This window comes from Budorcas taxicolor, chromosome 12 (assembly GCF_023091745.1).
Source record: "Budorcas taxicolor isolate Tak-1 chromosome 12, Takin1.1, whole genome shotgun sequence".
NCBI classification, from domain to species: Eukaryota; Metazoa; Chordata; class Mammalia; order Artiodactyla; family Bovidae; genus Budorcas; species Budorcas taxicolor.
In genome coordinates this window covers 56,518,015-56,545,967 of record NC_068921.1, presented here as the reverse complement: position 1 = coordinate 56,545,967, position 27,953 = coordinate 56,518,015, and positions in this window count along the sequence as shown.

Sequence of the window (27,953 nt, the reverse complement as noted above, 5' to 3'; positions counted from 1 at the left end):
TATGTCCTTGAGTGATTTCCTTATCTGGGAAAATAACTAGTAATAAATATGCACACTATTCTGTTATGCTACTACACAGTAGTCCATAGCACAATGTATAATACAACACTTAATTTCTATCGTATTGATAGAAATGTATTTTTTCCATTTCTTTTTATGTTATTATAGTACTAAAGGAAGCATATTTGCACATACATCTTTGGACTTATGGGAAAATTGTTCTATAGAACACACACTTAGAAATGTAGTACTGGGTCAAAGGGACGGTGAGATTTTCTCATATCATCCTTCTCATTTCAATTATAAGATATGTGAATGCAGTATGTTAAATGATTTCACTTAGGAGATTACAAAAAATATTTATAAATGTATAAATCTTTTTGGGCTTTCCAGTTGGCTCAATGGGAAAGAATCCACCTGCAACAGCAGGTGATGCAGCCTCAAGCCTTGGATCAGAAAGATCCCCTGGAGAAGGAAATGGCAACCCACTCCAGTATTCTGGCCTGGGAAATCCCATGGACAGAGGAGCCTGGAGGGCTATAGTCCATGAGTTCACAGAATCAGACGTGACTGAGTGACTAAACAACAAATAAATCCTTTCTTGTATTTACTTTGATAAGGTAAATAAAATCTAAGAAAGTCTACTTTTGTCCAAAAGGAAATAATTTAGTAATTTAAAAAATGTTTGGATTTTTTTCATAGGCCTATATGTTTACTGAATGTGACAGAAAATTAAATAAATCACTCATTAGTAATTTCAACACAATTACAAGCAAAATTGCTTTCCATGATTTTACAGTCCAGAATTGAGTGATTTAATATTGAAAATTGAAACTAATTTTATATGTTTTACATTTAAATGTTATAAATATGAATAAATCAATGTGATCCTTTTTATTTCTTCCATAAAAGGTAAACCTTGAATAATGTTTCATCATTTTCAGCAATTATTGTCTCTTCCTCATTTATATAGAGGTTTCCTCTGCATAATAAATTGTTGCATTCGGGCAAGACGAGTATATATTAGGTAGTAAAACCATTCTGTATGTCAAGATTCTTCAGATAAACAGATCCAATAGGATATATAGAGATTATATGAGAAACATTGTAGAAATTTGGCTCACATGGTTATAGAGGCCAAGAAGTACTACAATCTGCTGTCTATAGCTAAAGAACCAGGGAAGCCAGGGTGTAATTCAGTAGCGTCCTAAGACCTGAGAATCCCAAGGCCTATGGTACAAGTCTGAGTACCATAGTAAGGAAAGAATGGTACACTGACTGTTGTTTTGACCCCACAGTGCCAAATGGATAATAGAGTTGATATGCTACAGGCTTGCATTTTCTCATCTTGCATACACCAAAGAAGATTCTCCCATTCAGTGATCACTGCATGCAGAGATTCTAAAACATGTAAAATTTTCTAGAAACTTATTTTCCAGCCTTTCCCAGGCAGTCCAGAAGAAGGAAGAGATAATCACAGGAGGGAAAAAGACAATACTTCAGTTAAAGAATTAATTGCAGCCTTAGTGGAGAGACTTCACTTTCACTTTCACTTAGTACTGAGAAGCCATTTTCCAGAAAAAATCTGTTAACTATTTTCCAGAAAAAATATGTTAACCACCAAGTATTCTTCTTTTGAACCAGCCGAATGCATGCCTCACACAGACCTTGTAAGTCTCCAGCCTTATATCCACATTTTATAGTGGGTCACTTTTGGTTCTACAAATAACAAAGTGGGCCATCCAAGCTTTGCTTGTCAAGTAGAAATTATATTTTCAAGAGAACAAATAGCTTGGCAGCATTTTAGATTTACATAACAAAGTGAAAGCTACCCCTTTGGGGAAATCTTTATCTATCACTTCACTGCCTTAAGCAAAACTGCTAGCTCAGGGAAGCTTTCCATTCACAGAAATTTCCCTAAATGCCTGGACCTAGTTCACTGATTGCTCATCTATGTTGAAATATGATGGTGTGCATTGTACTGCTGTGGAAAACCATCTGTGCAAAATCAGCGCCCGCTATGTATAACCAAAAGCCAATATGGTATATCCACTCAGTTGCCAGAATTTAAAAATGCTCAAAGCCAGGCCAATACTTTTCTTGATGAACTCTGGGATATTTTTATTATTTTCTGGGCTCTTGCCTAAAGCCTAGCTGCCTGATCTGCCATTTGGGAAACTAAAGGCTGGCAGATTAAAGACATTTCTCTTTGAAGCAGTACACTGGAAGAAAAAATCCTTTTTGCCCACCAGAAAGTCTGAGTCACAAATATAGATGCCATGGTAAGGACATGTTCTCTGATAGGACCATGGAATTAAGCCTCTCTCCAACTAAAGAAATTCCTGTTAAAGAAAACTCACTAGCAATAAATGACACTTTCATTTTGGGGACACCATGTGTACCACCAGGACTATACTTCTTGTGTAGAAGCCTGGCTACAAATTTTCCTGCTCCCAAGACCATAGTAGATTGAACATTATTGTGGTCATAAGAGACCTTCACATTTTTAAGGAATTGCTATCTGCAAACCTAAGACACCTCCACTAATTTCTCCAGTGTGAAGTGACCCTTTCCTACTTGGGGACACTCCCTGGAGGGATAATTGACTCATTATTTATACACATTCTGTGGGAGTTTATTGCTATGATAGGATCATCTAATTAGAAAAATTAGTAAGAATTTTTCCCTGACGTTAGCTTACATTATCAATGACACTACCTTGGCCTTGGAAGACTTTCTGCTCAGTTTAATTCACTAGTCAGAGTGGTTATGGATCATAGACTTATTCCACACTTCCTCCTTGCAGGTCAAGGCAGAGTCAGTGCAATCAATAATAAATTCTGATGCACCTAGATTACTGCCTTGGAGCAAATGGAAGGTCAAAACATAGATATAAGGAGAAAGTGTTCTACTTTTCTGAGACAGACTCTGGGATTCACATTATTTTATTCCCCCTTCTGATTGAGCATGGAATCCTGGAGGGCATTGATAGGGTAACAGGCAGGAAGGCCAGGGTTCTACAAACAGAGGAAATAGGCTGCAAATGTCAGGCATTTTTTTCTCTCCCTTAAGCGGCATGGGGAAACAAACTACAAGTGTCAGATTTTTTTCCTTCTCCATGCCAAATTAAAAGGACGTTTCTCTATGGAAATGTTTTTCTTAAGCTATGTTAATGAAACAATGTATTTGCTTTGGAATTTGCCTTCCTTCAAAATGGTTCCAACTAAGACTAATTTTTCTTCCTTTCTCAAATCTTGGACTAATAACAGCTCAAAACCAGTATTCATATTAAATAAAACCAGTATTCATATCAATTGTTTTATGGCTGGGGGATGACATCCCTTGTGCCATCCTATCTCAAAAATGCATATTGTGGGAGAGGGGCCTGGTGAAACTCCTTCAGCCTTGAGGTGTCTTTCTTATCTGATCAATAGCTTTCTAAGAGACATAAAATAGCCATCCCCCTTCTAATGTCTATGTCAGAAGTTTTCTCTGTCCCTTTTTCACTTTAATAAAACTCTGCTACACAAAAGCTCTTGAGTGATCAAGTCTTGTCCCTGGTCCCGAAGCTAAATCTTCTTTGGAGACCACTAATCTGACCTCGTTCACCGTGAGCTATCAGCGTGGTTGAGGAAAATATTATTTGTTAGTGCTACTGGCTGAATGTGTGCCACCACCACCACCCCCCCGCCCAGATTTCATTTATACATTGAAATCCTGTGCTAAGTAAGATGATATTCGGAGCTGAGCTGTCATGAATGAGATTACTGTCCTTATAAAAGAGGTCTGAGAGAGAGCTCTCTAAATTTTCCTTAATGTGAGGATACAATATATATGGAACCTAAGAGGGCCCTCTCCTGACCATACTAGTACTTTGGTCTCAGACATCCAGCCTCCAGAACTATAAGAAACATATTTCTCTGGCTTATAAGGCACCTAGGCTATGGTATTTTGTTATAGCAGCAAAGGCAGAATAGGATTCTCTGATGGTTCAGTGCGAAAGGAATCTGCCCGCAGTCCAGGAGATGCAGGTTTGATACCTAGGTGGGGAAGATACCCTGGAGGAGGGCATGGCAACCCACTACAGTATTCTTATCTGGAGAATCCCATAGACAGAGGAGCCTGGCAAGCTACAGTCCACAGGATCACAAAGAGTAGGACGTGAGTATCATGCACAGAGCTACCAGAGAAGGAAATGTCAATCCACTCCAGTATTCTTGCCTGGAAAATTGTATGTACAGAGGACTCTGGTGGGCCCCAGGCCATGGGGTGGCAAAGAGTCACACTCGACTGAGCACGCACATATACATACAGTCTAAGATAGGTGGTTACTGGGGTCCTGTCGATAGGTACCGTGGAGTGTCTATTTAAATGCTATATGAGGCATATTGAAAGGATTTGATTCTAGCTTCTGTTAGTCAGATTAATTAGACTACTCAACAAGTAGCTTACTAATGTGAAAATTTTCCAGACATTAAGACAGCAGCCTCTGTGAGTTGCTAGGAGGTAGTCCACCATGAGCTTCCTTTGCTCATGTAGGTTTTACTGTGTATATTGGGATCAGAAGGACCTGACTGCTTTGTAACCTGGGCCATTTTTCAAGATTATTTATACAAATTAGGTTTCAGGGAGATAATGTAGTGTCTCTTTCCACGTGGAAAGAAGAAAAGCACCAGTAGTTAGGAAATCTTATGACAGATTCTGTCTCAACAGTTCACCTTCCATCATATTAAATTCCGCACGTGAATTTTTTTTTACCAAGTGGACTGAATTTCTCATTGTTCTTTTGCTTCACTAAGTGTTTTAATTTGTCAGAAGAAGAAAAGATATGAGGACAAAATGACTTTAAATACCATTGCCCAGATAATATTTGTAGATAAAAATCCACAAGCATACATAAATGAATCTCTTTTCTTCAAAGGAGAGTTAAATTATTTTACTTTTTCAAAACAGTATAACTAAAGATGAAGTTTCATAATGCTTACCACATGCTATGTTTATACTAAAACTTATTCCTCATTTATGTGTTTTATGTATCACTATATTTATTCCTTTTATCCATTCTATTATGTATCTATTACTTTTAAAATAAATCTCTAACAACCTCAAGCTCTATCAAATTACATCTGAATCAAACCATATGTTAATTAACTTTAATTTGTATCAACATATTGCTTCTCAAGGTACAAAATAAAAGTTCAAAACTATATAGATAGCAATGAACAAACCTAAAGTGAAGTTAAGCAAATGATTTCATTTGCAGTAAATTAAAAAGAATAAAATACTTAGAACAAAACAAGTGCAAGTTTACACTTAAACTCTGAAAAGTATATTACATGAGTGAAAGAAATTAATGAAGATCTAAATTAATGGAAAGGTATCAATGTTCATAGATCTGAACACTTAATATTGATACTAATATTCCCCAAATTAATTTATGAATACAGTGCTATCAGAATTCCAGTTAGTTTCATTGCAGAAATCAGCAAGCTGACTATAAAAATAATATTGAAACTAAGTGGATAAAAATATGAAATCAATCTTAACAAGGAGGAAAATAATTCTTTAATCATACTCCTGCTTTCAAAACTTACTACAATAGTATTTTCCAGAAATGGTGCTGAGACAATTAGATATCCACATACAAGGGAATTAAGTTGTATGTAGGTTAGAGAGTATATATGTGAACGTATTATTTTTCGTCAATTCTTCTGTAAACCTAAATCAGCACTAAAATTAGTCTATGAAAATTATAAAATGGGCAAAAGATCTGAATAGACATTTCTCAGTAGAAGGTACACAAATGTCCATTAGACACATATAAAGATGCTCAACATCATTAGTCAAAAGAAATGAAAAATCAAAAGCACAATGATACCACTAGACATTCACTAGCTTGGCTAAAATTGGAAAGTCAGATAATATTAAGTGTTAGAAGTGGATAAGGTGAAGCTTTCATGCACTCCTGGTGTATGTAAAATAAAATGCTGCAATCGCTTTATTAAACAGTGATTCAAACAATTAAACAGAATTATATTTCCAAGAAATTCCCCTTCTAGGTATCTACATAAAAATGTGTAATAGAATGATAGTCAAAGGTGGAAACAACCTAAATCCACATGAACTAACAAATGGATCAACAAAATGTGATAAATCTATATAATGAAATATCATTTAGCCATACAAAATGAAGGAAGTACTTATACATGATACAATATGAATTAACCTTGAGAACATTTTGCTATGACAGAAGCTAGCTTCAAGAGGCCACATATATGATTCCATTCATACAAAAGGGATACTGAGGAAGAAATAAGTGGGTACAGTATCCTTTTAGGGTGATAGAAATGTTCCAAAATTGATTGTGGTATGACTACACAACTCTAACTTTTAAAACTGAATTGTAAACTTTAAGTGCATGTATTGTAAAATATGCCAATTACATTTCAGTAAAGGTGTTACAAATATACATGGTAAAAAATACAGGGTAATAAAGTAACTTCTGCTACCATAATGGTTAATATTTTAGATTCTAAAGCACAGTGATCTCTGTTCATAAGTTAGCTCTGCTACTTAGTGAATGTAATATTTCTGTGTCTGAGTTAGGAAACATCAAAATAGTATTAACTCTTTTTTCAAGAGACTTAATTGTGGTGTGTGTGCGTGTGTGTGTGTGTATGTGTGTGTGTGAAGTAATCCATACAAAACACATAAGACAGTGCCTTGCACATAGCAAACTGCATACATATTGGCTTTAAAGTTGTTACTAGTTATCCAACAGAGGAGTTTCTGAGTTTTAGAAATATAGGCCCTTTTTTGAGAAGGTTGGTGTATGCTTAGTCACTCAGTCATGTCCAACTTTTGTGACCCTAGGGACTGTAGCCCACCAGGCTCCTCTGTCCATGGGGATTCTCCAGGTAAGAATACTGGAGTGGATTGCCATTGCTCTCCTTCAGGTGATCTTCTTAAACAAGGAATTGAACCCAGATATCCCACATTGCAATCCCAAAGAAAGACAATGCCAAAGAACGCTCAAACTACCGCACAATTGCACTCATCTCATACACTAGTAAAGTAATGCTCGAAATTCTCCAAGCCAGGCTTCAGCAATACGTGAACCATGAACTTCCAGATGTTCAAGCTGGTTTTAGAAAAGGCAGAGGAACCAGAGATCAAATTGCCAATATCCACTGGATCATGGAAAAAGCAAGAGAATTCCAGAAAAACATCTATTCCTGCTTCATTGACTATGCCAAAGCCTTTGACTATGTGGATCACAATGAACTGTGGAAAATTCTGAGAGAGATGGGAATACCAGACCACCTGACCTGCCTCTTGAGAAATCTGTATGCAGGACAGGAAGCAACAGTTAGAACTGGACCTGGAACAACAGACTGGTTCCAAATAGGAAAAGGAGTACATCAAGGCTGTATATTGTCACCCTGCTTATTTAACTTATATGCAGAGTACATCCTGAGAAACGCTGGACTGGAAGAAACACTACCTGGAATCAAGATTGTTGGGAGAAATATGAATAACCTCAGATATGCAGATGACACCACCCTTATGGCAGAAAGTGAAGAGGAACTAAAAGCCTCTTGATGAAAATAAAAGAGGAGAGTGAAAAAGTTGGCTTAAAGCTCAACATTCAGAAAACGAAGATCATGGTATCTGGTCCCAACACTTCATGGCAAATAGATGGGGAAACAGTGGAAACAGTGTCAGACTTTGTATTTTGGGGCTCCAAAATCACTGCAGATGGTGACTGCTGCCATGAAATTAAAAGACGCTTACTCCTTAGAAGAAAAGTTATGACCAACCTAGATCGTATATTCAAGAGCAGAGACATTACTTTGCCAACAAAGATCCGTCTAGTCAAGGCTATGATTTTTCCTGTGGTCATTTATGGATGTGAAAGTTGGACTGTGAAGAAGGCTGAGCACCGAAGAATTGATCCATTTGAACTGTGGTGTTGGCAAAGACTCTTGAGAGTCCCTTGGACTGCAGGGAGATCCAACAAGTCCATTCTGAAGGAGATCAGCCCTGGGATTTCTTTGGAAGGAATGATGCTAAAGCTGAGACTCCAGTACTTTGGCCACCTCATGCAAAGAGTTGACTCATTGGAAAAGACTCTGATGCTGGGAGGGATTGGGGGCAGGAGGAGAAGGGGACGACAGAGGATGAGATGGCTGGATGGCATCACTGACTCGATGGACGTGAGTCTGAGTGAACTCCGGGAGATGGTGATGAGCAGGGAGGCCTAGCGTGCTGTGATTCATGGGGTCGCAAAGAGTCGGATACGACTGAGCGACTGAACTGAACTGAATTGATCCCACATTGATGGCAGATTCTTTACATCTGAGCCACCAGGGAAGCCCGTTGAGAAGGTTTGAGATGATATTAATAAATACCAAGCAAATCTGTGCATTATAAAACAACAATGTGTTTTAAGCAGGGGTTTTGAAAGGCACCAGAGAAATTTGGAATGAATCTTTTTTTTTCCCTTTCAGTTGACTGGGTGACCCATCTTTGTTGTAAAGATATCCAATAGACAAGATATTTCTCCTGCATTCTCTAATTATTTTGAGAGAAATCTATGTAAAATAATTTGCTAGCTTGTATCAGTTTAAACTCACCAGGTGGGAAATCTTCCTTTTTAGATGGTTTCCTTTAAATCTGCTCTATTTTTCAGCACTAAATATGCAGCATATTGTTACAGCCAATTGTGGAACCATTTCAACAAGTGTAAAGTTTCTTTATAAGGAAGCTAATAAAAGAGAAGGAAAAAAAGCCAAGGTGGCCTCCTGTGTCAGGACCCAACAGAGTATCTCAGTAAGCAGCACTTTAATTCACTATGCTGTCAACAGACGATAAAACCCCAACCCCTTTCTATATTCTGTTCAACCTTCTCATCTTTGAATGCATTTTATTGCTTAGAAAAATGTACAGCATACCTGAAATTATTGTTGTTGAATTGCCAAATTATTTATGATTAAATATTCAGGCAATCATAAAGGTCAGGCACACATCTCAAAAAAAGGGAATTTAAAAGTCAAGCAAAGATTTAATTCTTCAATTACTCTGTATGCTTTTCTATTGAATGAGTAGATGACAAAAATGACAAATCGATATTTGAAGGACTCTTCCAATAAACAAAGAAATTATCATTTAAAATTGGGCTGGCTAAATTTTTTTTCTCTCAAAAGACACATAATTTTTTAAATTTTTCAAAAAAAGTAAAGAAAAAATAGTTTATTTTTACTTTTGTTACAACTATGTAGTGATTAGATATACTCTATGATTATGATAGCACTAAAGTTAAGACCCAGTTAGTTTCTCCCACAGTCAGTCTATTCCAACAGGAAGCTTCCATAAGCCTCTTCTTATCCTTCAGTGGGCAGACAAATTGAAAACCACAATCACAGAAAACTAGTCAAACTGATCACAGGGACCAGCCTTGTCTAACTCAATGAAGCTATAAGCTATGCTGTGTAGGGCCACCCAAGACAGACAGGTCATGGTGGAGAGTTCTGAGAAAACGTGGTCCACTGGAGAAGGGAATGGCAAACCACTTCAGTATGCTTGCCTTCAGAATCCCATGAACCGTATGAAAGGGCAAAAGGATAGGACACTGTCAGTTGAACTCCCCAGGTCGGTAGATGCCCAATATGCTACTGGAGAAGAGTCGAGAAATAACTCCAAAAAGAATGAAGAGATGGAGCCAAAGGGAAAAAAACACCCAGCTGTGGATATGACTGGTGATGGAAGTAAAGTCCTATGCCATAAAGAACAACATTGCATAGAAACTCGGAATGTTAGGTCCATGAATCAAGGTAAATTGGAAGTGATCAAACAGGAGATGGCAAGAGTGAACATCGACATTTTAAGAATCAGTGAACTAAATGGACTGGAATGCATGAATTTAATTCAGATGACCATTATATCTACTACTGTGGGCAAGAATCCCTTAGAAGAAACAGAGTAGTCCTCAGAGTCAGTAAATGAGTCCTAAATGCAATAGTTGGGTGCAACCTCAAAAACAACAGAATGATCTCTGTTCATTTCCAAGGCAAGCCATTCAATATCGCAGTAATCCAAGTCTATGCCCCAGCCAGTAATGCTGAAGAAGCTGAAGTTGAACCATTCTATGAAGGCTAACAAGACCTTCTAGAACTTAACACTTCAAAAAGATCTTCTTTTCATCATAAGGGACTGGAATGCAAAAGTAGGGAGTCAAGAGATACCTGGAGTAAACAGCAAATTTGGCATTGGGGTACAGAATGAAGCAGGGCAAAGGATAATAGAGTTTTGCCAAGAGAACACATTTGTCATAGCAGACACACTCTTTCAATAACACCAGAGAAGACTACACATGGACATCACCAAATGGTCAATACCAAAATCAGATTCACTATATTCTTTGCAGCCAAAGAGGGAGGAGCTCTATACAGCCAGCAAAAGCAAAAAGAGGAGCTGACTGTGGCTCAGATCAAGAACTCATTATAAAATTCAGACTTAATTGAAGAAAGTAGCAAAAACCACTAGACAATTCAGGTATGACCTAAGTCAAATCCCTTATGATTATACAGTGGAAGTGACAGATAGATTCAAAGGATTAGATCTGACAGCCAGAGTACCTGAAGAACTATGGACAGAGGTTCATGACATTATATAGGAGGCAATGATCAAGACCATCCCCAAAAAAAGAAATGCAAAAAAGCAAAATGTTTGTCTGAGGAGGCCTTAAAATAGCTGAGAAAAGAAGTGAAGTGAAAGGCAAAGGAGAAAAGAAAAGACATACCCATTTGAATGCAAATTTCCAAAGAACAGCAAGGAGAGATAAGAAAGACTTCACAGTGATCAATGTGAAGAAATAGAGGAAAACAATAGAATGGGAAAGCCTAGAGATCTCTTCATGAAAATTAGAGATACCAAGGGAACTTTTCATGCAGAGATGGGCTCAATAAAGGACAGAAGTGGTATGGACCTAACAGACGCAAAAGATATTAAGAGGTGGCAAGAATACACAGAGGAACTATATAAAAAAGATCTTCAGGACCCAGATAACCATGATGATGTTATCACTCACCTAGAGCCAGACATCCTGAAATGCAAAGTCAAGTGGGAAGCATCTTGATAAACAATGCTAGTTTAGATGATGGAATTCCAGTTGAGCTATTTCTAATCCTAAAAGATGATGCTGTTAAAGTACTTCACTTAACATGCCAGCAAAATTGGAAGGCTCAGCAGTAGCCCCAGGACTGGAAAAGGTCAGTTTTCATTCCAATCCCAAAGAAAGGCAATGCCAAAGAATGTTCAAATTACTGCATAATTGCACTCATCTCACACACTAGTAAAGTAATGCTCAAAACTCTCCAAGCCAGGCTCACACAGGACGTGAACCATGGTGAACTTCCAAATGTTCAAGCTGGGATTTAGAAAGAGTAGAGGAACCAGAGATCAGATTACCAACATCTGTTGGATCATCGAAAAAGCAAGAGAGTTTCAGAAATACATCTACTTCTGCTTTATTGATTACACCAAAGCCTTTGACTGTGTAGATCACAACAAACTGTGGAAAATTCAAGAGATGGAATAACAGACCACCTTACCTTCCTCCTTAGAAATCTGTAAATAGGTCAAGAAGCAACAGTTAAAACTGAACATGGAACAACAGACTGGTTCCTAATTGGGAATGGAATACGTCAAGGCTGTATATTGTTACGCTGCTTATTTAACTTAAATGCAGAGTACATCATGTGGAATGCTGGGCTGGATGAAGCACAAGCTGGAATCAAGATTGCCTGGAGAAATATCAATAACCTCAGATATGCAGATGACACCACCCTTATGGCAGAAAGTGAAGAGGAACTCAAAAGCCTCTTGATGAAAGTGAAAGAGGAGAGTGAAAACGCTGACCAAAATATCAGCATTCAGAAAACGAAGATCCTGACATCCGATTCTATCAACTCATGTCAAAAAGATGGGGAAACAGTGAGAGATTTTATTTTGGGGGAGCTCCACAATCACTGCAGATGGTGACTGCAGCCATGAAATTAAAAGACATTGCTCCTTGGAAGAAAAGCTATGACCAACCTAGACAGCATATTAAAAAGCAGAGATATTACTTTGCTGACTAAGGTCTGTCTTGTTAAAGATAAGTTTTTTCCAGTAGTCAGGTGAGTTGTCATGTGAATTTCCATGAGAGGTGGATTGTAAAGAAAGCTGAGCAGCAAAGAATTGTGGTATTGGAGAAGACCATTGAGAGTCCCTTGGACTGCACGGAGATCAAACAAGTCCATCCTAAAGGAAATCAGTTCTGAATATTCATTGGAAGGACTGAGGCTGAAGGTGAAACTCCAATACTTTGGTTACCTAATGCAACGACCTGACTCTTTGGAAAAGACCCTGATGCTGGGAAAGATTGAAGGCAGGAAGAGAAAGGGATGACAGAGGATGAGATGGTTCAGTGGCATCACCGACTGGATCGACACGAGTTTGAGCAAGCTCCAGGAGTTGGTGATGGACAGGGAAGCCTGGCGTGTGGCAGTCTATGGGGTCGCAAAGAGTCAGAGATGACTGAGAGATTGAACTGACCTGAATGTTAAGATATGTTAACCGATTAACAAATATTTTTACATCTCAGCAATCTTAAAAAATGGAGAGGAATACAAACCTCTACAACAGTAGCCCTCTGTCTGTTTTGGTGGATGATAGAAGAGAATTTTTGGAAACTTTGGCAATCTAATTATAACTGTGGTCAGGGGGGCTACAGTCCATGGGTTCTCAGAAGTTTCTGACATGACTTAGGGACTAAACCAGAACAACAACTCATTTGTTTTAAATAATGATCATATTTCATTCAGCCCTCAACTGTGATATGGAGCAACTTTTGCTAACCCAGCATGTTATCAAGTCAGTTTCTGCCTGCTGCCTCTACATTTACTCCCTAGCAAGACCACATAGTAAAAAAGGGTGGCAGAGATAGAAATAGTGGAGAGCTGTTCTTTGTTAGATGTTTTGTTTTTGTTTAGTTTAGAATGGGCTCTCATATTTTAATAAAAAATGGCATTAACATAATTAGTAGCAAGCTAAAGTGCTAATATATCATTCTGTAACTAAATGTCTTAATTTTTCAATTTATACATCAATATTTCTCAGAATTTGTGTTCTAAATAATCCATAGATTAAACTTCATATCTTCAAAATATTTACAAAACCTACATAGTCCTTTGCTCAAGGCAATATTTTCAAGAGGTTATGGTGTAGCACGAAAATAGAGATGCACATAGAATATGAATTGTTTTGAATCATTTTTTATAATTTATATCCAAGAAAACAAAGGAGAACCCCTCTTCTCCTAAGCTAGGCTTCATTTGTAGAATGGATGTCATTTGATTTTATTGTACATATGGAAAATGATAGAGATAGAGGCCTTGGATCATGGATTTCTGAAACTTGTTTTGTTGCCAATGTTTCCCTACACTCGTCTTCTGTAGACCACATGTAAATATATACACAGAGGTGGTTTTGCTCTTATTGAAGTTTCTTTTCATTTTCCCCATCTCTGTGGCCCAATTTCAGTGGACTTCTTTAAAGGCAGAGAAAAATCTGAATTAGTAAATTCATTCCAGTGCTTATGTCACAGGATGGGGCAACCTCTGGGTAGAATCACACCAGATTCTTCTCATGCAAGCAGCCTGGACAAATAAGAAAGAAAAAATTCTCAAAGAAACAAAACTGCAAGCATGAATAAAGAGAAATGATGCCCATATTACGGTCTAGTAAATATCTTTAATATTTGGTAACATTATTTGTTCATATATTTGGAGAAGAAATCTAGGAAAGAGAGGACTTGAAATCAATCTAGAATTCCCTCTGAAGGCAAATAAGTATCCTTTATCTCATTAATAATAAGCTATTAATGATTAACTAGAGAGAGTTAACTAGAATTATTAAGCCCTTCAAGAGTAAAGAGCTAGTTTCAGAAACCTCTATCCAGACCTTGGTACTAATTTGTCAATAGTGATGGCAACATGTTGGCTCGTTATATGCATGTCTATTATCTGTTATATCCAGAATCTTCTTAAACTGAACATAAAGTTAAAGTGAAAGTGAAGTCACTCAGTCTTCTCCGACTCTTTGCGACCCCATGGACTGTAGCCTATCAGGCTCCTCCGTCCATGGGATTTTTCCAGGCAAGAGTGCTGGAGTGGATTGCCATTTCCTTCTCCAGGGGATCTTCCCAGCCTAGGAATCAAACCCAGGTCCCCCTCATTGCAGGCAGACTCTTTACCGTCTGAGCGAGCAGGGAAGCCCCCTGGTGGGCTTGCATTGAGCATAACAACATATTGACTAATCTTACCTCAAGACCTTATATTTCAGTGGCAAAGTCAGTCAAAACGTTATTACTGATTTGAATCTTACACTGTTGAGTTGCCCAATCAAGCTCAAATAAAACTGTATGATGCTCCAGCTTTGATTCAATGGAATTTAGAAATATAAAACATCACTATTTAGTCAGTTGTTTTATACAGAAAAAATTGTATCTCCAGAAAATATTTCTTTCAATAGAATTTCCTGGGTTCTTCTGCAGTCCATGGGGTCGCTAAGAGTGGGACACAACTGAGCAACTTCACTTTCACTTTTCACTTTCATTCATTGGAGAAGGAAATGGCAACCCACTCCAGTGTTCTTGCCTGGAGAATCCCAGGGATAGGGGAGCCTGGTGGGCTGCTGTCTATGGGGTCTCACAGAGTCAGACACGACTGAAGTGACTTAGCAGCAGCAGCAGCAGCATGTCCCATTTGAATGGCTGAATCACAATTCTTCAATCCCATTTTTATTTATCTTTTTACCATTTTTAAATGGTAAGCTATTGAGACTGCTTCTAACTGCCTGGCTAGATTTTATATATATATATATGAAACACAAACTCTGACAATATAGTGGCTGTAAGGATGATAATGATGGTAGATGATTTCCAAGCCACTCTATATTTCTCAGATTAGCTTAAATTGTGCCGTCTTTTTTTTTTTTCCAATGCTAGATGTGAGCCTAAGTAAGAGTCTTATTTACTCTGTATTTCTAAAATCATAGACTTTTACAAATTTAATATCCACCTCCAAAAAAAGACAGATACAAAGAAGATAACTATATAAGAGAAAAGTTCTACATAAATCTTAGGGCAAAGCTACTTTCGTTGTTGATTTGTGGTGGTTCTTTCTTTCCCTGTTCACACAATTTCATAGTAAGGAAGGTTTGACTAAGAAGGATTGTTACCCTGCCCCATATTATGACTGTGCAGGGAGTTGTTGAGAGACTGAGAGAAAGGTCTTAGAAATCAAACACCAAAAAAAGAAAAAAAAAAAAGCCTCCACTACCGGAATCCGATGAATACTCATTTATTGAATGCTCTGCAGCCATTTTCATGCATGCATCGGAGAGGAACAGTCATATAAGGCTTGCTTTCATTTAACTGGTCTTTCTTCCATGGAGACCTAACAATGCTGTTAAAAAGTGAACATTCCATTGACTATTTCTGAGGCCTTTATCAAGATTACTGAAAAGCTTTCTTCTGCTTCAAAATTCTGTTCATTATTTGTTGAAAAGTGTTATTTTATATACTGGATGGCTCATCTCTTTCATGCTTTTTGTCTTGATCCCCCTAGAGAGCTTCTGAAATGTATCAGAAAGTATAGTAATTCAATTACAGTTACCCCAGGACCATACTAATCAAAAAAAAAAAAAAGAAGAAGAAGAAGTCATCTGCCTCCCATTTCTCATTTCTAATGATTTAGTTACCTAATGCAACCAACTTATAATAGTTATATAATAAGCATCCATTAAAACATAGCTGGAATTAATTCCATGCCTATAAATACCCCATAAAAAATGGACTATATATGTCATTATCAAGCTAATTTCTTTAACTGAGGTAATATATAGAGCCCTGAGGCAGTTAATCTGTTCTTTTTTCCTACAAGAAAATTAAAGTTAATTTTTAAAAATATATATATCTGAATTTTTTTCTCATTCTGCTTGTTTTAAGCCAGATAGTTAATATTAGGTAGGATTATGGCAACTTTTTCAGCAGCTTGAACCATCTTCTAACTATTGATATGGGTATAGCTACCTAGTGTTAGTCACTTAATTGTATCTGACTCTTTGCAACCCCTGGGACTGTAGCCCTCTTGGCTCCTCTGTCCATGGAGTTCTCCAGGCAAGAATACTGGAGTGGGTTGCCATTTCCTTCTCGTGAGGATCTTCCTGATCCAGGGATTGAACCCTGATCTCCTGCACTGCAGGCAGATTCTTTACTGTCTGAACCATAGCTACCTAAGGTTTTAGCCTGTCAAGCAATATTTTGTAGCTACCTAAGGTTTCAACATTTATAAAATATTGCTTGACAGGCTTTTTGCATTTATTCATTTATTCATTTCCTGGAGAGAAGTGCTGACTTTTAGTTTTCCTTTTAAAATGGATACTTCACAATATTAACACAGAAGCAATAAGGCTAATATAACGGGACTAGATTCTTCTTCCACCTTAGATAGATACAGAGAACAATGTCATCCATAACCAAGATATTCTTTCCAAAGCTGAGAAAAATGAACAAACTAAACACTGAAATTACTTGTATGTAATTTTCACTGACTCTTTTCCTGTGATTAGAATTTTAACATTTTTAACTTACTCTCTGAACACATTCAGAGATATAGTTGATTCCTATAATTAAAACCAACATAGCAAATGGATCAAGCCTGCCTCTAATTTCACTTACAGCCATAATAAAATTATTACCACCCCCTCTTGCCTTTTGAGGACCTAATGTACAAAGCTGTGATTTAAATTTCATTCTATGTAGGCATGCAGGATCCACATTAACTCTCATAATCTAGTATATATGTATTTATACTTTTCTCAAATCTCTTTTAATCATATTATTAACATGCAAAAATCAAGGTTAATCAACTCTCTAACATAATTATTATCTCCTTCTATTTTTAGAGGTTCACAAAACCTATACTGTACTTTCTTTGCAAAGCATTTAAATTTCATCCCCTTTGCTCCGGGAAAAGCACATGCACTGTTTCTCTAGACTTGATTTTTTTTCCCACCTTGCCCTAGAATAAACTGTCTCCTCTCTTTGCACTGATCCTCCCAATACAGCTTGGTTTATCTCAAGACCCACATGCTTCCTTGTCTTTCTGCAAGATTTTTAAGCAGAATGAGACATATCTTCATAAAAGAGCATTGGTATATTTACTTTATATTTCTACTTCAACTATCTCATGTATGTACTTCTAACTTTAATTTCTTTCTGAAAAGATACTTTGTTATTCATTTAATTCTCCAATGTACTGAACATCAGAGTAATGGCATTAAAGAAGGGATCCCTTCTTTTTTACTTTAAATTATGTGTATCTTAGTGGGATCACAAAGAGTCAGACATGACTTAGAGATTGAACAATACCTACTCTAAATTATATTGATGGAAAGTTATTAATTCCTCAAAGTTGCTTGTAAGACTTTCAGTTATACAATACTGTTGGCATTGATCTGGTCTATCTTAGAGATTTAAAAAGGAGAAGTTTAAAGGAATTATGATTATTTCTTTTATAATTAAAAGACTGCATGAAAGTTTTAGGATAAATTCTCAGATAGTAATTTATAAGTATTAAGAAAAAGTAAATAATATCTATAATTTTGATAATACATTGATATAAATTAGAGATATGCATGTGTTTTGACATAAATCACAAATTCAGTTCAGTTCAGTTGCTTAGTCACGTTTGACTCTTTGTGATCACATGGATTGCAGCACACCAGGCTTCCCTGTCCACCACCAGCTCCTGGAGCCTGCTCCAACTCATGTCCATTGAGTCGGTGATGCCATCCAACCATCTCATCCTCTGTCATCCCCTTCTCCTCACACCTTCAATCTTGCCCAGCATCACGATCTTTTCCAAGGAGTCAGTTCTTCGCATCAGGTGGCCAAAGTATTGAAGTTTCAATTTCAACGTCAGTCCTTCCAAAGAATATTCACAACTGTTTTACTTTAGGATGAACTGGTTTGATCTCTTTGCAGTCCAAGGGATTCTCAAGAGTTTTCTACAACATAACAGTTCAAAAGCAGCAATTCTTCAGCGCTCAGCTTTCCTTATGATCCAGCTCTCACATACATACATGACTACTGAAAAAAACATAGCTTTGACAAGATGGACCTTTGTTGGCAAAGTAATGTCTCTACTTTTTAGTATCCTGTCTAGGTTGGTCATAGCTTTTCTTCCAAGGAGCCAGCACCTTTGAGTTTCATGGCTGCAGTCACCAACTGCAGTGATTTTGAAGCCCAAGAAAATAGTCTCTCACTGTTTCCATTGTTTTCTCATCTGCTTGCCATGAAGTAATGGGACCAGATAACGTGATATTCGGTTTTTTGAATGTTGAGTTTTAAGTCAGCTTTTTCACTCTACTCTTTCACTTTCATCAAGAGGCTCTTCAGTTCCTCTTCACTTTCTGCCATCAGGGTGGTGTCAATGCATATCTGAGGTTATTGATCTTTTTTCCAGCAATCTTGATTCCGACTTGTGCTTCACGCAGCCTGGCATTTCGCATGATGTACTCTGCATATAAGTTAAATAAGCAGGGTGACAATATACAGCCTTGATGTCCTTTCCCAATTTGGAAAAAGTCTGCTATTCCATATCTGGTCCTGTAACTTCTTGACCTGCCTACAGATTTCTCAGGAAGAAGGTAATGTGGTCTGGTATTCCAAACTCTTAAGAGTGTTCCACAGTTTGTTGTGATCCCACAGACAAAGGCTTTGGCATAGTCAATAAAACCGAAGTAGATGTTTTTCTGGAACTCTCTTGCTTTTTTGATGATCCAACAGATGTTGACAATCTGATCTGTGTTTCCTCTGCTTTTCTAAATCCAGCTTGAACATCTGGAAGTTCTCAGTTCATGTACTGTTGAAGCCTCAGTAATTATTAATGGTGCTTTTGCACTCTGTTAACATTTAAGAAATTAATTTCAATATTCAAATATCAGCTTTCTAACTTACTTTTAAAAAAGTAAATAAAATTCTAAAGAAAACATTATATATAAGCCTTTAAAATATTTGAATATTTAAGTTCTCATGTTTCAGAAAGATGTTATAATTACAAAGAGCTTACAAGAATTATCTACCTATTAAACAACTCCTAGAAAATGCATTTTCCATTAAAGCAAAGATTACTAGGTAACCTCTAATATATGTGCTACCACTTTGAGTTCAGTTCAGTTCAGTTGTTCAGTCGTGTCCAACTCTGTGAGCCCATGAACTGCAGTACACCAGGCCTCCCTTTTCATCACCAACTCCCGGAGTCCACCCAAACCCATGTCCATTGAGATAGTGACGCCATCCAACCATCTCATCCTCTGTCATCCCCTTCTCCTCCTGCCCTCAACCTTTCCCAGAATCAGGGTCTTTTCAAATGAGTCAGCTCTTGGCATCAGGTGGCCAAAGTATTGGAGTTTCTGCTTCAACATCAGTCCTTCTAATGAATACCCAGGACTGATCTCCTTTAGGATGGATTGGTTGGATCTCCTTGTAGTCCAAGAGACTCTCAAGAGTCTTCTCCAACACCACAATTCAAAAGCATCAATTCTTCGGCGCATAGCTTTCTTCACAGTCCAACTCTCACATCCATACATGACCACTGGAAAAACCATAGCCTTGACTAGATGGACCTTTGTAATAATATATAAATTTATTTTAGAAAGAAACTTATGAAGAAGAGGCTTTATTTCCATCTCCGTTGTTTTTTTTTTCCCGTAACAAATACCTCCATCATAAGAATTAATATAATTGCCTAGCTTTTAGCATCCTCCTTAATAAACATGTCAAGATGAATAAATACTAAAAGGCTCACCTTTGCTTGTAATGGCATTACCTATTTGTCTCTAAAGTCTCATTGTTATATTTTTCTATATCCACTTTTAAAATATTGATTGCCTTCTGACTGATGTGTTTTGCTTTTAATTTCAAATTTTATTTGGTTACTTTTTAATCAGGTCCTTTAATTTGTAGCTGTAGTCTGATGCAAAGTTATTTTGTTTATTAATATTCTCATTTTCCTTTCCCCAATTATATAGCACATATGACAGGCTATTCTCATGGACATTTTCTTGTACTTTTTATCAGGCTACCAGTTGATACTTGATATGCACTATTTTTAAAAACTGCTTTGTTTCTGATTTATTTATCATGCCAGAGAAAGAATCAAATGATAAATTTGAAAGTAAGGTATAAAATTTAATAATTTTTTTTTCTAAAGATAGCTCACAAAAAAAAAGTTAGGAGGAAATCTCTAGGAATGAACTGTTCTTAATTCAGGGTAAACATCAAAGTAATAAGTGGATTTCTCTGAATACCAGTTGCTTAGTGTTCTAATGGAGCTGAAATTAGTTGAGGAGTTTCTCTATCTTCTCTAGAATCTTGACTATCCAATCCTTTAAGTTTCACAGGAAGTATCTTTATCTTTTTACCAAAAATAAGTACATTAATGCATTAACAAATATCTGCATCTATGTCTTAGTTTGTGCTACATTAGGAAGCTAAAAGGTTTTAGCTACTTAAAAGGATCATCATGGAACCAACAAATGTTTCTCTGTTTCACAAAACTGCAATTAAGAGAAATGAACTTGGCAAATAAAGTTTAGGCCAAATAACTCATAAAGAGTAACAGAGTTTGTGAAAAAAAAAAATGTTAAATTCAAATCCAAATTCCAAAAAAGTGGTTGAAAAATCTAGAGTCCATACTTACTTGTATAATAATGAAGATTTTTTTGTATCTGTCAGAGTTCTTGATTGCAAGAAATAAAAGCTCACTATAACTATCATAAGCAAAAACAGAATTTATTGGAATATGCAAAGTGAACCAGGCAGAAACCATGGAAATGTGATTTGATTAAAAAAAAAAAGCAAGAAACAGAAAGAATCTGGCCAATGATAAACCATCCTAACTTGAGAGCATCACTAATAGTGTTTGTGCAAATAAAAACCTCAGCATCCCTTTCCCTTTGCCTCACTTGCTCTGGGAGAGTATTGCGTGACCCTGGCCAGGTCATGTTTCTGACCTCTAAGTAAAGTTAATTCCAAATCCCCTTGGCCTTGGGATGGCAAATAGAAATCACACACTGTGAAACAATATAGACCAAGGATGCTAGAGCAAAATTTAAAAATATATATTTAGAAAGTGTCTATAAATTATTTTCTTACTGATGATTTTTATTCTAGAATGTTTACATATAAAGTCTTTGAAAATTCTTTGAACATTAATAACATCAATCACCCCTTGAGTCAGACTGTGAAGAGCAAGTATTGTTTGTGCCAGTTAAATGTGCACTGAGTCACAAAGCAGATCCTGCAAGCCACACCCTGAAGGCAAATTTAGTCAATATTGGATATAGTGACTATAATGGGATTGATCTTCACTTTATTCTCACGTCCAGGCCAGCAAATAAAGAGTCCTTCTTCTGTGATTCTGATAATTCAATCTTTATCTCAGCTCATTTTCAGAAACCAAATTTCTTACTTAAAGCATATGTTAGAATGAATAACTGAATGAATAAAATATTAGATATAAAAGACGCTAAAGAATACTATGCTAGCAGACTTAATTGTCTCTTTAGAATTAGAGGATACTAAGCATTGTTTCTTAGTCAAATTTTCAAAGACTTTTTCAACGAATGCACCCAACCTAATGTGGTTCTCAAACAGTTGGTTCCTAGTCATCTATCTGTATAAACACTTATTTAGTTATCCATAATATTTCATGAAAGTAAAGGGAATATATCATTTTTGAAAATTAAAATATATGAGATAACAGAATTGAATTGATAGCAACTCAATATGAGCTACATTTTTACTTATTTAATTTCGCTCTATTCTGTAAAGTAAAAACTCTGATTTAGAAACTAACGTTGGAGAATAAATTTAAAACAAGCTCTTTACATTATCCAGGCTCTGTTCTTAGTAGTGTCATTTATCTTTTCTATGACCTAGGTCAAATCACTTAACCTTGCAGTACTGGAAGGTTGCTATAATCTGTTTTCCTGACCAATCTCCTGAGCACACTGTGTAGTACTGATAAATGCTATTTGAAACAGAAATGCAGTAACCTTATTGCAAAGTGTCCTGAAAGAAAACCAGAAACCTTGACTCCACATGAGTGTTTATGTTTGTGAGACAAATAAAGAGAAAGAACCAAATAACCAAAAACACAGTTTTCACAATTGCAAGGGCACTAGTGAAATAAAATAGTAATAATTTCAAAATAAATGGTATAGAACTTAAAAATGTAAAATTTTAGTAAATGTAAAATTGTATAGTTAAACAACCATTGTCAATATCTTACCAGTGCTTCTTTCGAAATGCACTGGTGTCCTAGATGGTAAAGAATCTGCCTGCAATGTGGGAGACCAAGGTTCAATGCATGGGATGGGAAGATCCCCTGGAAAAGGAAATGGAAGTGCACTCCAGCATTATTGCCTGGAGAATTCCGTAAACAGAGGAGCCTAACCAGCTACAGTTTGTGGGGTCACAAAGAGTTGGACACGACTGAATGAATCTCTGTCTATCTGTGTCTGTCAAAATTCATTTTTGCTTTGTAATTGCTAAGTTCTAATGACTAGGCATTAATCAATAAGAATCCTGAAATATGTTAAAATTTATTACTGTATTATTTTCCAAACTACTTGTTTACAGTTAGATTTTATCTACTGGCTTTTATGCGAAAGCCTTTTTTTCCACATGTATGATTGATTTAGGGATTATGGTAAGCATTCTCAATTTTTCATAGTTTACTTAGAATTAATACTATACAATATTATGGAAAAACCCATGGGTCCATTTCTGCTTCCTGAGAAAGTTGTATGCAGGTCAACAAGCAACAGCTAGAACTGGACATGGAACAACAGACTGGTTCCAAATCAAGAAAAGAATATGTCAAGGCTGCATATTGTCACCCTGCTTATTTACTTATATGCAGAGTACATCATGTGAAATGCTGAGCTGGATGAAGCACAAGCTAGAATTAAGATTACCAGGAGAATATCAATAACTTCAGATATGCAGATGACACCACCCTAATGGCAGAAAGTGAAGAAGAACCACAAAGCCTCTTGATGAAAGTGAAAGAGGAGAGTGAAAAAGTTGGCTTACAACTCAACATTCAGAAAACAAAAATCATGGCATCCGGTCCCATCACTTCATGGCAAATAGATGGAGAAACAATGGAGACAGTCAGAGACTTTATTTTGGGGGGCTCTAAAATCACTGCAGATGGTGACTGCAGCCATGAAATCAAAAGACACTTGCTCCTTGGAAGAAAAACAAGACCAACCTAGATAGCATGTTAAAAAGCAGAGACATTATTTTGCCAACAAAGGTCCGTCTAGTCAAAACTATGATTTTTTCCAGTAGTCATGTATGGATGTGAGAGTTGGACTATAAAGAAAGCTGAGGGCCAAAGAATTGATGCTTTTTAACTGTAGTGTTGGAGAAGACCCTTGATGTCCCCTTGGACTGCAAGGAGATCAAACCAATCCATCCTAAAGGAAATTAGTTCTTAATATTTATTGGAAAGACTGATGCTGAAGTGGAAACTCCAATACTTTGGTCACCTGTTGTGAAGAACTGACTCATTGGAAAAGACCCTGATGCTGGGAAAGACTGAAGGAGGGAGGAGAAGGCAAAGACAGCAGATGAGGTGGTTGGATGGGATCACCGACTCAATGGACATGAGTTTGAGCATGCTTCTTGAGTTGGTGATGAATAGGGAAGCCTGGCATGCTGCAGACCATGGGGTCGCAAAGAGTTGGTCATGACTGAGTGACTGAACTGAACTGAACTGATTGGTCCATTCACTAAGCCTTATGCTGTACCTGATGCCATATTTATCTTATGTAATATACCACAAGAAATTATCTGTTTTAAATATGTCTTTATATTTCAAAGTAATGTTGAGAAAATTTTGTGTTTTATATTTATCCAGATAGTTTCCATTTCTGATGATCTTCATTTCTTTCTGCAGACCTGAAATCTTCTGAGAAATCTGGTAGCAACTCTGTAAACATTGGTTTATCTAAGAATGCTCATTTCACCTTATATAAGGATTTTTTTTTTGCTGGATATAGACTTTGGGGCTGACAGGTTTTCTCTCTCCACTTGGAGGTGGTTCTCTTGCCTCCCTAGTTTTTGACAAAACTTTAATGGTGATATAAACTTATAGTCCCCTTATGTGCTATGATATTTTTCTCATTATCATTATGTTTTTGATATTTATTACATTTTCAATATTTCTTTTCTTACTTTGCTTCAATTAAAATTTGTTTTCTTTTTTAATGTGGCAGCTCATAGTTTACATTTGATCATGCTGCTTTGAATTTGCTGAACTTGAGTCTAAAAATTTATAGCCTTCACCAAATTTTGGATATGTTGGTTATTATTTTCTCATGTGTTTTTCCTGCTGTATCCTTTTTTTTCCCTGTTGTCTGAGACTTCAACTATACATATATTAGACCTTTGTACATTTCCCCAAACATTGCTGAGACAATGCTTCTCTTCATTAAAAAAAATAGTTTTCTTTTTCTCTTCTTTAGAAGAGTACATTTATATTCAAGTTCACTGGCTCTGCTCTGTTATCACCATGCCAAATAAATCTAATTAATTTTTAATCCATATCTATTGTTTAAGCTTGGGAATTTTTATTTGTTTCTTTGTTGAAGTTTACCTGTAGATTTTTCTGTCTTTTCAATCACTGAAAGCATGTTTCTTTTATGTTGTGTAGCATAGTGATAGCTCTCTTAAAAATCCATGATTGCTAATCATAACTTGTGGTCATCTTGGGGTCATTCTCTGTTAAATGCTTTCTCTTGATAACCTGTAATAGTTTCCCTTTTATGTTATATTGGATTTTGATTTTATCCTGGATACTGTAAATTGCAGGTGTGGACACTCTAGACTAGCAATATTCGGAGTTTTATGTATGCAGTTACTAAACAGACAATCAAAAGTGTGGAAATCAAACAGCCAACTCTGCTTGTTGGGCAGCAACTGCAAACTTTTGTTCAGATCATTTAAGTTTAGCTAGATTGATGCATGCATATGCTATCACGATAGAGCCCAAGGATTTGGGCAGAATTTGCACATAGAATTTAGGATTTTCACTGACTTGGAGGACTTTCCACTAGTGCTCCGGTGGCTGTACTTGCCTTGAATTCTGCTCTTTGGTTCCTCAGCTAACAAAGACAAGGGGAGAGAGAGAGAGAGTGTGTGTGTGTGTATGTGTGTTTGAGTTTAAGCCATTCTCCATGGTGGCATCTTGAACACACCTTAGGGTGAAAATCAAGAAAATAGAGATATTCAAACCAAATCAAACTTGTGAAACTAGAAATATTCAAGACAAATCAAACTCATACTAAATGTCACCACCAGAGCCAATTTTTGTTTACTGTTTAGTGACTTCAGATTATCATTTCTTTGTATTTTGTCCAGAGTTTATAGCTGCAGTCTATAGGCAAGTTGGATTGGGAAGAATCTGATTACGTTATTTGTATTAATCTCTGTATTAATCTGTATTAATGTTCACTGTTAAAATACACTTTTAAAACATTGACACCTTTTTGAATCATGTATTTCTTTGTTTTTGAAACTTTGTAACTTTAGTTGGTAAAAATGTTATCTAATGTTTATTTCTATTTTTTAGTTGTCAGTTACAAATGTTTCTGTGTATTTATTTTCTGACTTAATTTATTCTTCTGAGATCTGTCCTCATCTATTATTAATTTCTTGTTCATGTCTTTAATTTTTTTCAAAAACTTTTGAATGACTTCCCTTTATTTTCATTATAATATATAAATTTTTTAGAAATACTTTAACTTATTTATGCATAACATTACATTGTATATTTTGAATATTATAATCTTAAATGCAATTTCTCTTTAATCAGAAATGTCCTCTTTTACATTTTATTACATTTGCAGAAGTAAATTTAGTTTTCAATTATTAACTATCCCTGGTAAAATTCACAGTTAGTTATTTTCAATCTCCAAAACAAATTCCATTGTGATAATGATTGAAACATTCCTCAAATATAAAATTAACTTGAAAGAATTGGAAACCTTATTGTCAAGGACTTTTAATTAGATACATCTGTATCTCCTTGGTTATTTAATTCTGCTTGGATTTACATTTTTAAATTTTATGAGAAACATTTCTTATGGAAATCATATATTTTCTTTTCTTATGATGAATAAGATTTTTAAATAATGTGTTGAAAGTAGTTATTACCACTTTGCAAGAAGTTTAATACATTTTATATTAAGAAATTTAATTAATTTATTGTTGTAAAATGTTTCTTGATACTCACTTTATATCTGGCACAGTAAATACTTATGAAATATTTTGTTCCTCATCTTTCTCTCTCAGTTAACCATAGTGGGAATAAATTTGGTATCCTGTTCTTTTAGAAGTCATAAATTGTGGGTAACAGAAATAACTGTCTAGAAGGAAACTTGATCTAATCTAAGCCAGTCAGATACTCTTTAGGGATATAAATTAAGTCATAGAAACTCTGATCAGTTACACTTGATGGCCCTTGAAGCAGAAAGGTCATGAAGTGTTATACATTACATGGTTTTTGAAGAGTAGAATGATGTATTCTGGAGAGAAGGGACAGGGAAGAACCAAGACACAGAAGTAGATACATAATCTAGGCAGATTTTGCTTCCAATAATTTGGGAATACACACTAAACTTAATCTCTTAGACCCTCTGGCACCCACATAATACATTTTTCTCACTCTCGACTATTTAAATAGGTCTTTTTAAATTTCATTTAACTATGCCTGGTTAAAACTGGCTTGACAAAAAATGTATTCATTTCATATAAAGGTTTAAGAACATTTTATATAATGGTTTAAGAACTCCCAGTGTACTTGGAAACAATCTGAATATTTTCATCTAGAAATATAAAGTACTACATAGACAACTTACAAATTGAATTATGTATTTTTCCAGTTTTACTGAGAAATAATTGACATATATCACTGTATTAATTTAAGGCATACACCATGATGATTTGATTTTCATATGTTTGAAATGATTACTACAATAGATTCAGCTAAAATTCATCTTTTTGTACAAATATAATAAAAAGTAAAGAAAGAATAAAAGGTACAAATTTCTCCTTATCATGAAAATTCTTAGACTTTATTCTTTTAGCAACTTTCCTATATATGATACACCAGTATTAGCTACAGTCATCATGTTGTACATTACAGAACTGCATGCCTGCTAAATCGCTTCAGTTGTGTACAACTATTTGCAACCCTATTGGCTATTGGCCTCCAAACTCCTCTGTCTATGGGATTTTACTGGAGTGGATTTCCGTGCCCTCCTCCAGGGGATCTTCCCAATCCAGGGACTGAACCCACGTGTCTTATGTCTCCTTCATTGGCAGGCAGGTTCTTTACCACTAGCATCACCTGGCAAGCCCATTACCTCCCTAGCACTTATCTATCTTGCAACTGAAAGTTTGTAACTTTTTATCACATTCCTAATATATTATATATAGGGAATCTTCATCTGTTTGTAGGTTGATAGACACTTACGTTATTCCCAATTCTTGGCTATTGTGAATAATGTTGCTATGAACATGGATGTGCAGATATAATGTTGAGTTAGTCATTTTGTTTCTTTTGGATGTGTTCCCAGAAGCAGAATTGCTGAATCATATGGTAGTTCTACTTTTACTTTTTTTGAGGATCCTTCATACTGTTTTTTATAGTGGCTTCAAAATCAATATGAAATAAATAGATAATTTAGAGAAAAGTAGTTGTTTAAACATTCTACACAGATTTATAAAAGCTATGCAGAGCCCAGAGATATATATTAAAGACATAAAA